We start from the raw sequence: 16,232 nt of genomic DNA on the forward strand, positions 1-16,232 counted from the left end.
ATAAAGTGGACTTTTTCTCCTCCGATTCGCCCCCCCCCCCTCCAAACTGTTTTATTATCATTTGCTTTCTATACAGAATGAGAGACGTCAGTCCTTCATTCATTTTTTTTCCATCGAGGGATGGTGTGTCTTGTTTGTGCGCGCGCGCACGTGTCCCATTCTGAGTCATGGCGTCCGTTCAGGAAAACAGGAGATTTTATTAATGGGGGGGGGGGGAATATTGCGCTTTCATTTCTTTTGCATTATACTGTTATTGTTTTCATTTACAAAATATGCCTTTTTCGTTCATGCTCACAGGCCTGTTTTGTTGTCAATTGTTTTAAGAGTGCATTTGTTGTTTGCGCTTAAATTGCAGAGGTGGCTTGAAAGCATACTTGGCATAGGATGCTCGACAAAATATGGATATTCATATTTTTTTTCTCTCTCTGCGTAAATTCTCGGCATGCACGTCACCTTCCCACAAAGCGGCCTCGCAGTAAAATCTTCCAATGCGACGCAATGCACAACATTCTAATACCGTTAAAAATGTGAAATATATGTGCATCGCAATTAGGGCAGGAATATCATAATTGTGCGCTTTGCATTGCATTTTTCATTTTCACTTCATAAGATAAAGATATTATGAAGGTAAATATATAATTCCCGCACACAGCCTATTAAAACATATTTCACTGATACAGGAAAATAAATGGTCATAAAAACACATTTTCATGACAAAGGTTTATCACTTTATTGTGCTTCTCGCCTCAAATCCTTTTTAAAAATTCATAAAAATACATATCGAAGTGCGTGCACGCACACACACACACACACACACACACAAAGATGGACGCGTTCCCGACGCAGGTTGTTATCAGCAGCGCGCAGACGGCGTCCGCTGTGCACGGTGAAGGTTGCACACGCACATGCCGCAACCCTTCAATGTCACTTTATCTCATCTTTATTATTATTATTATTATTATTAGGATCAAATTACTGCGAGAGGCGAGGGTAGAGAGGAGGAAAGTCGAATTTTCGCAGTTAATCACGCACTGGGAGAGTCACGACGGTGATGATGATGAGGAGGAGGTGGGCCGGGACCAATTCCCGTGTGGGATTCACGTCTGACCAATCAAAGTTCTTCGTCCGCTTCAGGGCTAATTCAGCCAAAGATGGCGGCAGCAACGCGGAGCTCGTGTGGAGGACTTGCGTGATATTCACGAGTCGAATGCCGGCACGCCGATGATGAAGACATTCCTCAAGTCAAATATGATATTTTTCGCCACAAACTCCTGCAGCTCACGAGTCAATCCGCGCGTGCTGCATCACTTTTTCTTGGGGAGCATTTCTACGGTAAGACCCAGGGGGGCAAACCACAAGAGCGATTTGCAGAGCTGAAGAAAATGGTTAAGTTTTCTTCGACGACCAAAGAAGAAGAAGATAAAAATTAATCGGAAAAAGGATAACACGATCGAATTTGTTTTCAAAGCATGACAAAGCCACAGCATCACACTGCTGGTTTCACAGTTCTGAGGACCTGGGTTCGATCCCGGACCCGCGTGTGTGGAGTTTGCATGTTCCCCCCGTGTCTGTGTGGGTTTTCTCCAGGTACTCCGGTTCCCCTCCCACATCCCAAAAACGTGCAACATTAATTGGACACTAAATTGCCCCGAGGTGTGATTGTGAGTGCGACTGTTTGTCTCAATGTGCCCTGCGATTGGCTGGCGACCAGTTCAGGGTTTTACCCCGCCTCCTGCACGTTGACAGCTGGGATAGGCTCCAACACTCCCCGTGATCCTCGTGAGGATAAGCGGAAAAAAATCGATGCATGGAAGAAAAGCAAGAGGACAACCAAAAAATCTACACAATAGGCCAAAAGTGAAAGTGTTAATCATTCTATTTACTTTTTACAGTTCCTCATTTTTTTCTTTTGAATTGTATTTCTTACATATATTACAACATTTAATACTTGCCACACTTTAAATGTTCCTGTTAAACATTTTTATATATTTTTTTTAATCTTTCCATTTTAGCCATATAGCCAGCTATTGCAGCAACCCGATAGGTAGGTGTTGGTGCTTCCATCCATCCGTCTTAAAACAATCAGTAAAAACATAATTTTGCTCCAAAACAACTTAAAAAAAAGATGTCACGTGGTTGCTCTTCATCACATTGCCACCAGATTTGCAGCCTCTCAAATAAGCAGTTTTTTTTTTTTTTGCATTTTTTGGGTGGGGGTGGGTGGTGGAGAGTGTATTCCCACCACAGCACGTGGGTGGAAAATGGCGGCGAAGTTTGACAAGCCCCCCCACCCGCCTTGCGCCAGCCCCCCTCCCTCTTCTCCCCCCCCCCCTCCAACAGTGTCACGGCAGCACTATTTCACCCACCGCCAGACATCCATCCAGCCCTCCTTTGTTGCCCTCCTTTTCGCATTACACACATGGGTGAGCTGGCTCGAGCTATCGCCCCCTCCTCATAATTGCCATCATCATCATCATCGGCACACACACGCCCCGGAAGCACCTTGTGTCAGTCAAAAACAGAAATAAATGACACAATTTTATGAAATTTCCATCTTATTAGGGTGCTAGTACGCTCTTTGTCCTGATTAGTGGTACTTTACAGCGCACTAGTAGAATATCCATCCATCCATCCATTTTCTTTGCCGCTTATCCTTACAAGGGTGGCGGGGAGTGCTGGAGCCTATCCCAGCTGTCAACGGGTAGGAGGCAGGCAGGGGACACCCCGAACTGGTTTCCAGCCAATTGCAGGGCACATGGAGACAAACAGTCACGCTCACAATCACACCTCGGGGCAATTAAGAGTGTCCAATTCATGTTGCAATTTTTGGGGATGTGGGAGAAAACCCACGCAGGCACGGGGGAGGAACATGCAAAATCCACACAGGCGGGCCCGGGATTGAGCCCGGGTCCTCAGATTTGTGAGGCCAACGGTTTAGCAGCTGAATCACACGTGCTGCCCTAATAGTCATGATTTATTTAATTTTAATTTGTTACCACGAGTAACAGTTTGTCCAGTAGTACTCAATTAAAGCTTCCGAGTAAACTACAGTGCAGAACTATGACCACTATAATAGGCCCAACTAGTAGGCATTTGTCACACACTCGTGTGTTGACGCACGGTTTTAAGGGGCGTGGCATCGTTAGTGACGTCAGGAGCGCTGAGTCCAGCTGCAGTTGAGCATTTGTGTACAGTTAAGTATTTGCGTTTTCTTCAGTCTCCTTTTGATTGTTTTCATGTGTTTCTGTTATTGACTTTGTTCCATTAAAATGTAAAAAAAAAAAAGATAAAAGTGTATCAGTCTTATTTTGACTGTCTCGCCACACGAAGTGAAAACCAGACGAGGCAACAGCTCATAATTTGAAGAATTTGTAAGTCGGGCAATTGTAAGTCAAAGCAGCGTTTTATTTAGTCTTGTTTTCAGATTTACTTTTGCTTTTTTTTTTTTTTGAACTAAGTGTAATTTCTTTTTACCTTTTTCCGTGTGTGACCTTAATCAAGCCTTTTCAGATAATTCTACCGGGATTTAAAATTGATTTTGATGACGAAATGTGATGTGTGCGGAGTATGATGACGCAGAGTGTAAAGGGGCGTGTCATGATTAGTGACGTCAGGTTGCCCGAGTCCAGCTGCAGTTGACCATTTGTGCACAATTATGTATTTCCGTTTTCTTCACGCTCCTTGTGATAGTTTTCATGTTTGTGTTATCGACTTTGTTCCATTTAAAAGTAAAAAAAAAAAAAAAGTCTTATTTTGACTGTCTCGCCAGACGAAATGAAAACCAGACTAAGCGACAGCTCATAATTTGAAGAATTTGTAAATTGGGGTAATTGTAAGTCAAAGAAGCGTTTTATTTAGTCATGTTTTCAGATTCAGAGAAGTCAAATTTTTCTTTTTGCCTTTATGCGCACGTGACCTAAATCAAACCTTTTTCAATGCATTCTACGGGGAATTAAAAATGGATTTTGATGACGTTATGCGTGCGCGTGAATGTGGACGGCTCGGCTTGGAGGTTCCGGCAGAGGAACTGCGAATGCCCTCCGAGGGCGGAGGCGGCGCGGGGGGGTGGAAATGCGACCGTATACGGCTAATCAGAGGCGCTGGCGGCCGTCCATTAGCGACATTTGCATGACAATAACGAGTAGAACGCGCAGACCCGAAACGCATTAGAAAACGTACGGTAAGAGAGAGAAAAAAATGTTTGCTGCTACGTGTTGTGAGTGTTTGGGAGTCCAAATAAGCAACACGCGAAAGTCATCGCGGGACGAATAAATCAAGGCGGCCCGCAGTGGCCGAGCCGCTAAGAGCCTTTTCATTAGCGGCTAATGCCGCAGTTTAATGGCTTATTATGCCCTCGTCCCGTGAGAGGTCTTCCTGCGGGAGGCCATTCTGTCTTTTCTTACATTAACTAAATATAGTACGTACTGTATATCGATATACTGTGGATGGAATTGAGCAATCTCATCCCGTTCCAACATAGTCTAGCATAGATTAGCATTTATGTTCCCATAGCGTACTGCGTCGTCGGTGACACCATCTTGGCTCCTACTAATTTGATCGTAGTTTATTTGTCCCCCCCCCCCCCGCATTATCATATAGTTTTGGATTAGGGTGGTTAAAGTGAGCTCACCCGGACATACCGGACCGTTTGGTACCTCACTGGGGAGTACTGTAACACATTTTAAAGCTTTAAAAGCGTCTGATGAAGTTAGCTTAGCATGGCGTGTGCTCGTCTTTTCATGTCATGGTATCTTGAAAGATACAATTTTTGTCTTAGCACAGCTTTCATAGTTCATCGTAGTTAATTTTCGTTGAAATAATGCAATATTATGTCTTTTGTAACAGATGGGAAAACAGACTTCATTTCATGGTTAATTTAGCTCCATTAGCACAGCGTATCTGATCCATTGATCATATTTGATGCTCATCTTAATCTTGTTTTAGCCATCAGATTGACAGACATTGTTTTCTTATGTGTGTTTTTTATTTTCTCATTTTACGCAATAGCATAACTTGTCTTAGCTACGTTAACGTGACGGGATCATATCTATGCCTTGTATTGTCTTAATTTATATTTTAGACAGACAATCGTTATTTTGCTGTGGCACGCTGTAACAGTTTAGCTTTGCCATGTTAAGTTCTTTCCGTTATATCGTTGTATCATACTTGATATATTTCCAGACAATTACCAGTATTTGCTCTTGACTTTGAAAGCGTCAAATTTCAATTAACACAATTTAGTTTTTGCTTGAAGTACTGTATCTGTGACTGGTATGGATAGGTTTCCAATGACGTCACCACATTCCTTAGACCAGGGGTGTCGAACTAATATTAGTCGCGGGCCACGTTGTTGTCACGATTTCCCTAAAATGGCTGTTAATGACTCTGAAACCATGAAAATCTTTCACCTCATCATATTTACACATGAACTTTATGAGCTAGTTTTGGAATCAGAAATCAAGGGCACTGGGTTTTTGAACTATTGCTGATATTTGGGCACACAATAATGCTTGCAATATCTCAACGTTATCAGTTATGACATGACAATTTGAAATTTTGGGACAGATACACAAATCATTGCATTTGATACTCATAATTTGCCTTTGTGGGCCACACAAAATCATACGGCGGGCCAGATCTGACCCCTGGGCCTTGAGTTTGACACTTTTGCCATAGAGCAATCGGATGAATTAACGATAGAAAAAAAAAAACTTCATGCGTCACCTATCACCTGTGTTCTCTGTCCTCTATGACACACAAGATGGCGAAATTTGAAACCTATCCATTGGCAGCCATACGTATACCATGCATTTTCTTAGCCAATAAATGAACAAATTTAGCTTGACTGGTGCGAGCTAATCTTATCATAGCGTTTTATTTGACCTTCTCTTGCTTTATAATACAGAAAATACTGTAGTACCATAACATATCTTAGCTACTTTTTGCTTTTTATTATAAATTTTAGCAATTGATCCCGCTTTTGACGTATTTTTTACCGTGCGGCAAGCCTCGAATGTGTCAAGCGCGTGTGCGTATTTACTATCGTGAAGTGTTTGGCTCCGGCCAAGCGCTCCCCAGACGCCGTTTTGCTGTTAACGGGCGTTGACTCGGGCGCTCTCCATCAAATGTCGGACGCCTTCCTCCGGGTTCAGGCTCCCGCTGCGACACATTAACATTGTAATTGGCTTTTTTTTTTTTTTTTTTTTTGCAGTACAATAAACTGAGATGATCCTGTGGGACCCGCAGGGGCCCGCGGCAAACACAAAAGCGACGTCGGACATTTTTCACACAGTCTGCCCTGCGTGCCGTCGACAACACACGAGCGATGTTTTCGCGCGCGACGCGTCGGGAAGGCATTTCTTATTTGGATTGTTTACTTCGAGCATACTGCAACAAGAAGCGAAATACAAGATGACAAAAAAATGTAGTCCATTAGCATGACCGAAAAATCAAAAGTAAAACCAACCAATGTCATTCATAAGGTCAAATTTAAGAATTTGTCAAAATGGACACCACACATAAAGTACAAAAATTGGAGGGTGTCATTTATCACAGCCAATGACAGCACAAGATGAAAATGTGCAAAATCTCTTGAAAGAATAAAATGTATTTTTAGTCAGCATCATCGTGTTAACCCTAAAAACTAGAATATTATACGTAAAATCTTGTTAAATAAATTCGATTTTCATTTGATTTTATTTTTTTTTACATTTTGAGGAAAGTCTATTCATTTAAAACAAAATACTTTAAATATGGGAATTAATAAATTTCCTATTTGATTCTCGAGTAAATACTTGAATAGGAAATATATTTTTCTATCTTTGGAAAACTTAAAATTTGTATTTTTGCACATTTTTGCTTGAATGAATTGAATGAAAAAATGATTTATTCAATTAAAAAAATATTTTAAGTTTCAATATATGAATATATAAAAAAAACTACAGTAAAGCCTTTCATTTTTTATTTTTTTATGTTTTTACTGTTTTTTAAATTGGTTAAGCACAAGATGTTTACATTTTAATTATGTTGTTGAAAAATATTTTTATACTTAAAATGGAAATAAAAGCTTTCCTGGTGTTACAAATTGGAATTGTCAGTCATTTGATTAATTATGACATGCATAAATATGTAGTGATAACGTATAATTCTCATCCTAAATTTCATCAATCAATGGGTCTGGAACCTAGGGCACGTGGGCCTTAACTGGCCCCACCAGAGCGTTTGATCCCGCCTGCCGTACAATCCTAAAACTAATACCTTTACGGCATAATGCATACAATGCAGTTATTCACTCTTACTTGTAGCGGTTTCATCACAGAAAATACCTGTATTTAAACAGTATTGTTCAAGAGAGTCGTAAGTACGGCATGTTAAGCGCGAGGAGTCAATAACAGCCGAGAGCTGTCGGCGTTTAGTCGGCATGAAAGTTTAATGATGTCACTGTCTGCTCTCACTGGAATTGTCTGACGTGACCTTTAACATTGACCTGGTAGAAGGGAAAAAAAAAAAAGCCCCACAATATAAAATAGCCATTGTAAAATCACAATAATCACAAATTATCATTGTAAAATCATCATAATACTTTTTTTTTTGTTCCACCAGGTGTTGCATGGAGAGTTGATTCACAAGTGAACAATTTAGAGAGAACTTGTCAACTTTCAAATTTTTGGACTATGGGTGGAACCCAGAGGATCCGGACAGAAACCCACACAAGCACGGGGAGAACCCAAAAAAGGTATGAACCCAGATTCAAACCCGCAACCCAACTGCTAATACAGTACTGCGCTACGCTCAAACCATTCCCTGACCCAAACCGTGTCTCACCTGTTAAAAAAAAAAAAAAAAAAAAGGCGAAATCATGACAAAAGGAAAATAAAGTCCAAAAGCAAAAAATACAAGAATGTTACAAAAATGACTATTATCCACTTGGTTGTTTATTTGAATTGGACAGTGATTAGAAAAACACATTACATTCGTTGTATTATTATTGTATTTTAAACATTTCATGATTTACAATCTGCATTGGAAAAAAAAAAAAAACTTCCATCATTCCTGTGAGCTGAATGGCGCCCATTTTAAAATGAGCAAATATGCTCCTTTGCTTATGCGTGCAAAAGTATTATTATGCTAATATTATTTTTCAAAATATATTTGTGACATTTGTGGAATTAGTATATGTATACTCAACATTATTTTCAAATAATTTTTTTTTTAAACGGGAAGGCAAAGTAACTATAATTTGACATTCTTTTTCCATTATTTTGGAAGCTGAATTTTGAATACCCATTGAGAATAATAATCTTATTTGAGGAATAAAATTGTTTGAAAGGGTTTAACTGTGAAAGCCGCTGTAAAATCACAGGCGCGCTGTATTTTATTTGGCGCTAAAAGCTGACAGCGGGTTGCGAGTCCAACACGTTTGTTCGGCACCATCTCGTACGTGTGCACGTGTCCGTCCTCTTGAGGCATCTCCGCGTGTGCGTTTTTATTTCTGTATTCCTCGAAAGCCTCCCATTTCCTGCTCATCATTGAAATGCACGTCTCGCTCGCATTTGACAACGTTCGCTACCTGCTGAAAGGTTTTTTTTTTTTTTTCCTCTTCCCTTTTTTCCTTTCGGTGGGCTCCTGTGATGTGAAACACTTTGATTTAATTGCCGACAGAGCGCGGGCCGTAATGGACGGAGCTCGGTGAATAAATAGATCCGGGGGAAAAAAAAAAAAAAAGAAACGTGGACTCTTTTGAAAAGCACTCCCCCCACGGGTGCAAGAGTGGGGCCACTTCGGGCTGCTATTAACTGCAATTGTCGAGAGCGGGCGAGAGAGGTGGGGGGGGGGGAGAAGCCGTTATCATGAGCTCACACACACACACACACACACACACACACACACCTCAGGAGAGAGAATCCTACTATTGATTTGGGAGATGTGCAAGACGGCACACAAACCAGGGGACAAAAGGTGTTTTTTTTTGTTGGTTTTTTTTTTCCCTCTCCAAATGTCAGAATGGCTTTGCAACACCCGGACAAACGACTGCTTTGTTTGGAGGCGGCAAGGTCCGATCAGTGGCGCCTTGAGATACAAATGAAAGGAATTCAAAGGTTTTCAAAATACGAGTCGCCATTCAGACGATTTTTCTTTAATTTTGCATTGACTTGCAAGCCCAAAACTGGGATACAAATGTTGTGTGAGGGTGGTAGTGAAGTCAATTCACCCCCCTGCAACAAGCAGCATTTTGGCAGATTAGTAAACAATTTTTCAAAAATTCTCATCGCTATTCCCGGTTGAGGTTTTCTGCCAAACTAAAGATAAAACAAAGACAATTCCATGTTATGTAATCAAAACAATTACTGATTTGCCCGCTTAGCCAGAAGCTAACAGTGTAAGACGCCGTTGACATGCCAACGTTTTATCAACAATAGTTGTGGTATTAAAAGAAATATTTGAACACAAACGGCGGAGCAACACATGTAGATGGATAATATACTCAGAGTAGTGTATTTTTTATTCTGAAAAACAACTATTATCAGAGCGTCTTATTCAGTCACGTAAATATTTTTATTTGTTTGGACCGGCGGGCTGGATCTTCACGTGCACTAAACACTGGACTTGAACGCCGTGCTGCGCGCTTTGTTCTTTTAAAATGGCGTTTTCGAGAGCGCTGGCGTCAGAAAGCCCCTCCAGTGGGAGAAGCGCTTGTTGAATTTCAGAATCAAGCATTTGTCACGGAAATATGAAGGAAAATATAGAAATCAAAAATGAAGCTAGAGAACCTTCCCATTGGAGATAAGTACACACAGGCAACCACACAGCATAGCGCGGTATACTTCTCACGGTGGGCTTACGTGTCCCCCCCAGCCCGTCGCCCCCGACCTCCACATCTTATACACTGACTGAGCGGAGGTGGCGAGCCGGCGGTCAATAGTGGGCCGGGAGTGCGGCGTGTCCCTGGGGTGCGCTTGTAACACCTCTGTCACACGACGCCGTCAATATCCTCAAGTTTTTCGTCACTCAGCCCAACACGCCCCCCCCCCCCCCAACCTCCCAACCCCCCCCGGGCGGCCTCGCCGCATGGCCGCACTCCTTACACTGATTGCTTTCTCTCTGCTGGAAATGTATGCGGCGGCATAAAAACACAAGCGCTGCGGGCCACACACTCAACACACGTGCAGGGCACAGATAGCTTCAGACTGGCGCTTGCATGCAAATTCTCTTATGGGGGAGACCTGATCTATGATGCCCCCACCCAACCCCCCCTTCGGCCCACCCACTCCTGATGTGTGGAATTCTGAAAAAAACATGGGATGAAGATAAAATGTAACATTTTATAATTGTTATATTTGGGATTTTTGATTTTTAATTACATTTTTTTGTTCAGATGGGATGTATTTTATTTACTTTTCCCCCTGAATTTTTTTTTTCAACTTTGGATTTTTTTTTTTTTTTTTAACAGATACGATGTATATATTATTACTTATTTTTTGTGATCCCACATGTAAGAATGCAATGTAGACACAATTGAAACAAATGACATTTATTTCCAGTCACGTTTCCGCAATTGTCTTTTGACCACAAATGACAAACAGGCAGCTATCAAATATTTAAATATATTAATATTTAATGGACCTTTCCGATTGGCGATTTTAAGCTCCGCCCCCCCATAGCTACATTTGGCAAGTCCCACGAACCTCCAAAATGGCGACTGGACACAACAGGTTTGAAGTCGATTCTCTGTCGCGTATTCCAGATAATACTGCGGTACGTTTTTTGCCAAATGCGTCAGACTTGTCCAAGAGAGTTCTACAGAGTGGTACAGCATTTGGTTAGTACCGGAAATTAAATATTCACCCGCAAGAGAGATTTACGTTCATAATTTTGCTGCTAGCCGCGCAATGCGTCATCTCTTTAAACTAAAGTCAGCATTGAATTCTAGGTTTTGTATTTTTAAACTATTCTCTCCATATCATTGACGAGCACATTTTAAAGTAATGCAAAAGTATTGAAATGTATGTTAAAAAAATAGCAAAAATTCTGATGTATTGTGTGTGGAAATGGCATAAATATAGTATATAGAGATGGTCTACGTGGTTATGAAAACACCTCAAACGACAACCGTCGTCTTCGACTTGCTGATGAAAAGGACTCAACGCACGTGTGTGCCTGAATCTATCAGATGCTAATAATTCGCAGTCCCTTATCGCCTCCTCAGCATCGAGTCAATTGTTTTGCGCGCTTCAGATGCAATCGACGCCGTTGTTCGCGGGAGATAAACGGCCAGTAATATTAAACCGCTTCATATCTACACTTCTGTTCCAGTCAGAGGAATACATTCAAAATGCGGGTTGCCACTAAATATACATAGAAACAGACATCTACGATGGGTTCTATGATATACGAGGCTTTTTTTTAAATTGATCACAGTGTACATGATGTCAGTGATAACTTACAGGCGTGTCTAAACACTTCTCGCTGCTTAAAATTGTCATGACAATAAATCAGTAAAATAAACTAATCTCATGTGATTTTAACTAAAATGAACACAGGCAAATACAGACTAAGAGAATTAAAAAAAACAAATTTATAACTTAATATAAGTTAACAAAGCTGATAATATATGGAGCTAAATAATGATAAACTATGATAAGTTATGATTGATTAAATATAGCATTCTAACGGCTAACTTAAAAATTTGATTCATTTTTGAAGAGCATTTCCATGCTAAACTAACCTGACTTGGGGAAAGATAAATTAAAAATAGACAAGACAAAAGAGCTAAGATTAAAGTTAAGATAGGGTAAACTCGGCTAAATTGAACTAAACTAAGACCAAGTTGAGCAAAGACAAAATAAAGTAGGTTAAATTAAGAAATGTAAATTTAATATGTGCTAACATAAAATAAAACCATCAAAATTATGTGAAACAGATTAAAAAAAAGGCGAGAAAAAATTTCCACTATATTCAGATAAACTATTAACTAAGGACAATGTAAACTAAATTAAAATAAGATATTCAAAGCAAAATTCTAAGATTAACCGAGCAAATCTTAAATGACCTAAACCAGGACTCAGCAAGAACGGTATTACTGAAAAGTTGAACTATAATCTCACAAAAAATAATCCAAGAAAAGTGAGCCCGTACGAGGCTAAAACGTCACCTATGTAAAGTTCAACCGAGCTCAGGTGCGGTGATCCAAGAAGAGAAAGAAAAATGCCAATTAACAAAAGATAAAATTACATAAACGTAGCAAAATACCTCTAAATTAACCCAAGTTAGGAAAACATTCAAATTAGCTAAATGGTGTGAACACAAAAAGCCCAAAAGCACCGTTACACGGGAGCAAACTGTCTTGCGAAAGGGCACTTCGACAGCAGAGAGTCGGGATCGTAACCAGCTCCTCTTCGGTTTCGCTCTACCAACTGAGGCATAACTGCCCTATCAAAAAACCAAAAACATAAAAAAAGCTAATCTTCGACAAGCAAAGCTAGCATAAGCTAACTGTTAGCTGTAGCCTTTGGGGTCACTCTCAGCGTTTGCGCGCCGCGACTGATGCCGACTGTTTGGACTCCCTAAAAAGAGGAGACGCCGTCCTCTTTTTGCTCTGTGACGGCGATCGCACACCCCTCGGCGCCGATAATCACCAAGGCGCGCACTTTATCCGCCGTCACAGCTGCAATTCATTGTGAGCCGGTGAATGAATTGTGGAAATGGGATGGGGGGGGGGGGGGTGGTATTAATAGCAGCCCCTCACTCTCCTTTTCCTTGCCTCCACTTTGCTCCAGCTGCCGTCTGAATTCAAGAACATCTCGATGCGTCCGCTCCGAATGGACTCTTAACGGCAGCTGGAAACGAGCGGCTCGCCTCGAAAGTGTCCGTCGGTGGACCGGAACGACTTCTCTTCGAGACAAAAAGAAAGCGAGTAGTGTGACGTCAAAGCAGCCGTGATTACCGGAAAGAAGGAAGGGGAAAAAGGAGACCGTTTGGCCTACTTAGCGGCACTCAGCTTTAATGGAATGACTCCCATTTCAAACACGCAATCCATGTTGCTTTCTCCAACAAGAACATGCGACTGAACCGAACAGATTCGGAGGCTCTTGTCACCAGACCAATAGGAATCACTTTGTCATCTCAAATTGTTCCGCTATAATAATATGCTGACGTTCAATAACAATATGCACCGTAATTCCCGGCCAACAAAGCGCTCCTGCTTATAAGCCTCAACCAGTACATTTACAAAGGAAATACCATTTGGTACGTACATACGACGCACCTGTGTAAAAGTCGCAAAAGCCCACATTCAAACACGAGGTATTTACAAAGAAAGACGGTACACACAGAGTTTAAAACTAGCGCCGCGCTAACAGGGCCGGGGGGGGGGGGGGGGGGGGGAAGCATACCGGTTCACTGAGACACGGCAGTCACACGCTAGCGTAGCTCTAACAGGGCCGGACCGGTAAAAGTCACTTTCTCGGCACATATATTCCACCGGTCTCACTCTTACCTTTTTCGCTCAAGTGCCCCCTTGCGGCCGTTAGAAGAAATGCACAAATTAGCCGCATCGCTGCATAAACCGCAGCGTTGAAAGCATGTGAAAAAACTTGTGGGTTACAGGCTGGAAATTACGCTACTTTAATATGAACTATAACTATAAATGGTAGTCTCTAGTGGCGAGCGCACAGTAAAATAGTATAGAGTATATATATGTTGTGCTCGGAGGTAAAAAGTAGAGTATGTGAATCTGAAGCAATTTCTGCATAAATTGCTCATGAAATGTCACCCAAATCACAAGAATAAACAATAATCGTGAGTTAATACCATGCCAACTATTGCTTCAGAGATTTATTGGAAATAACATGTAAAGAATAACAGGGCAGGGAGCAAAGTGTATTCGGACCCTTGGAAACCAATCGGAGTCCAATCGAGGATGCAAGATTCAAAATGTGGCTTGAGGCTGTTCCGCCCACTGAAGCACAAACAACATTTTAGAATTGTCCCGTCAAGGAACATTGGCCGATGTGTACCGTGCGTCAGAAGAATTGTTGAGTTTTGCAAAAGTATCTCGAAAAGTCTTTGTCAACGTGAGACAAATTGTCAAGGAATGGAGAAGCCTGCTTTCCAACTTTTTCCGTGTAAATCTCGACGACTTACTCACCAGATCCATGTGTAGATCCAGGTTGTCCAAGATAAGCGGAAGCGGGTTAACAGTCCACTTTCTTTTTGGCGAAAACATCGACTTCGGTATTAAACTCGGAATAGAGGACCTATATTGATCTAATTTTTCCACATACCTTTGTTTATTTTCACCTTCTAAATGTGTAACGGTATCGGACAAGATTCTGGACGTCGTGCTATAAGACATATTTTCGTGTTGTCTCCAACCGACTTAGCATTGAGCAATGCTATGCTAGACCGGCAGTATGGCGACGTAAACAAGAGTCACGTGATTTTTATGACGTCGGTGCACGAGCGCTGTTGTCATCGCCGCGTCTTGCTAATGCTACACTAAACTAGAGGATGTGCTGACGTCGCACAGTACGCACCCAAAAAATGCGAACACTGGGCGATTTTGTGAATGCAGAACGGGAGAGAGTTCTTGACCCCCCACCCCCCCATAATGCACCTGGGTGTCTAATTCCTGCTATTACTGAAATTGCCTCCAATTTGTTGCCATGGCGATTGGTGCTGGCTCTTTTTTTAAGCTTTGTGCCTCCTCACGGGCTTCTGAAGAGAGCGGAGAGGGGGGGGGGGGGTGTTAACTGCTGCAAGGCAGTGACCTGGTAATGGTGAACCGAACCGGGGGCCGTACTCCAAGATAGTTGCTATGGTGACAATAATTGGGGGCGGCGGAGCAGCACACAGACAAAGTGGACTAAAATGATGCCAACGTCGTTGTCGTCTCACTCACTGGACAAATGTTCTGCAAAGCAAAGATAAGAATATCTTTTTTTTTTTTTGTATTTGATTAAAGTACATTAATAATGATTCAGTATACATTGGATACATTTTTTAATATAAATCAGCAATTTAAACCAAAACTTTCAAGGTAATTGTATTTATATTACCTCAAGATATTAATTTTAAATTAGTAGTGTTTTTAACGATAAAGATATTAAATACCTTTAAAACCCATCAATTTACATATAGTATTACAAGTGTTTTACCAAATTCAATATCTATGATTGATAAACACTTAAGATTTGTAATTCTATTATTACATGCCTATAGGTAAGGATTTATACTATTTTGATTCAATAATTGAATATTGTAATTTTCTCTGCCAACATTCTAATTATATAATGTACTGTATTAATTTTCACTTCAATTTTTTCAGGCTTATACATATTGGACTCACTTAGAATAAGTAGTTTTTTTCAACAAACATAACACAATAAGATAATAAAACCATCAATGTAGTCATTTAGTATCAATAATAGATTAATTTAACTTACAAATATCTCAAAGATGTCCTCATTCTACAATAATAGTTTAATAGATGTCTACATATTTCAAAGTAAGTAAATACTATTACATTTTGTTAAAAAAAACAACACTGACGCAGTTATAATTTTGGAACACATTTTGGAAGTATTCAAAAGTGTTAAAAAATACTAAAAGAAGTATTCAAAAGTGTTAAAAATACTAAAAGATATTTTAAAAAATGAAAATACATACAAATTTTAATGGGCAGCACCCAGACGACTGGTTAGCACATTTAGGATGAAGTTATTTGGTTAACTGAAGTTGCTCAATCACAGGTGTCAAACGCAAGGCCCAGGGGGCAGACCCGGTCCGGCAACACAATTTTATCTGGCCGACAAATGCAAATCATTTGTGTGAACTTAAATGATCCTTGCTAAAATCTGTATTGAAATTTTGACTTGTCATACAGTTATCCTTCACTTCCGATTTCAAAAGTAGTTATACGTTAATTTTCTGCGTATGTGAAATATTTTTTTAGTCATGACTGGACCAATGAGGAAAACGATATCAACGATGTGGCAAAACCCGGCTCGAAATTCTCCATGGGTTTCAATCGCAATGCTTGTTTGTCAATACGCAATTAACGCGGAACCAATCCAGGGTGCATCCCGCGTCTCACTCAACATCAGCCGGCATCGGCACAACCTCACCCGCGACCGTAAGCTCAATAACTGTTATGGAAAAAAAGATGGCTTTTTGGCAATTTTGCGTTCAAAGATTTTTGTCCGTTCATTACCGCGAAAATCTGGATTTTAAAA

At 40.8% G+C, this 16,232-nt stretch overlaps 1 long non-coding RNA gene across 11 annotated transcripts in view; it reads left to right on the forward strand.

The window, feature by feature from the left end:
* The first annotated feature begins 3,975 nt into the window (after positions 1–3,975).
* Positions 3,976–16,232, forward strand: part of LOC133507778 (uncharacterized) — a 39,035-nt gene continuing 26,778 nt past the window's right edge. For 7 of the 11 annotated variants that reach the window (XR_009796897.1, XR_009796894.1, XR_009796898.1 and 4 more), the window contains exons 1-2: positions 3,976–4,180; positions 7,603–7,735. This is a non-coding gene — a long non-coding RNA (uncharacterized LOC133507778). Of the gene's footprint in view, positions 4,181–7,602; positions 7,736–12,776; positions 13,246–16,232 lie in introns of all 11 variants that reach the window. The other 4 variants (XR_009796893.1, XR_009796900.1, XR_009796891.1 and 1 more) reach the window with 4 other exon arrangements.

Source organism: Syngnathoides biaculeatus, chromosome 10 (assembly GCF_019802595.1).
Source record: "Syngnathoides biaculeatus isolate LvHL_M chromosome 10, ASM1980259v1, whole genome shotgun sequence".
Classification (NCBI taxonomy): Eukaryota; Metazoa; Chordata; class Actinopteri; order Syngnathiformes; family Syngnathidae; genus Syngnathoides; species Syngnathoides biaculeatus.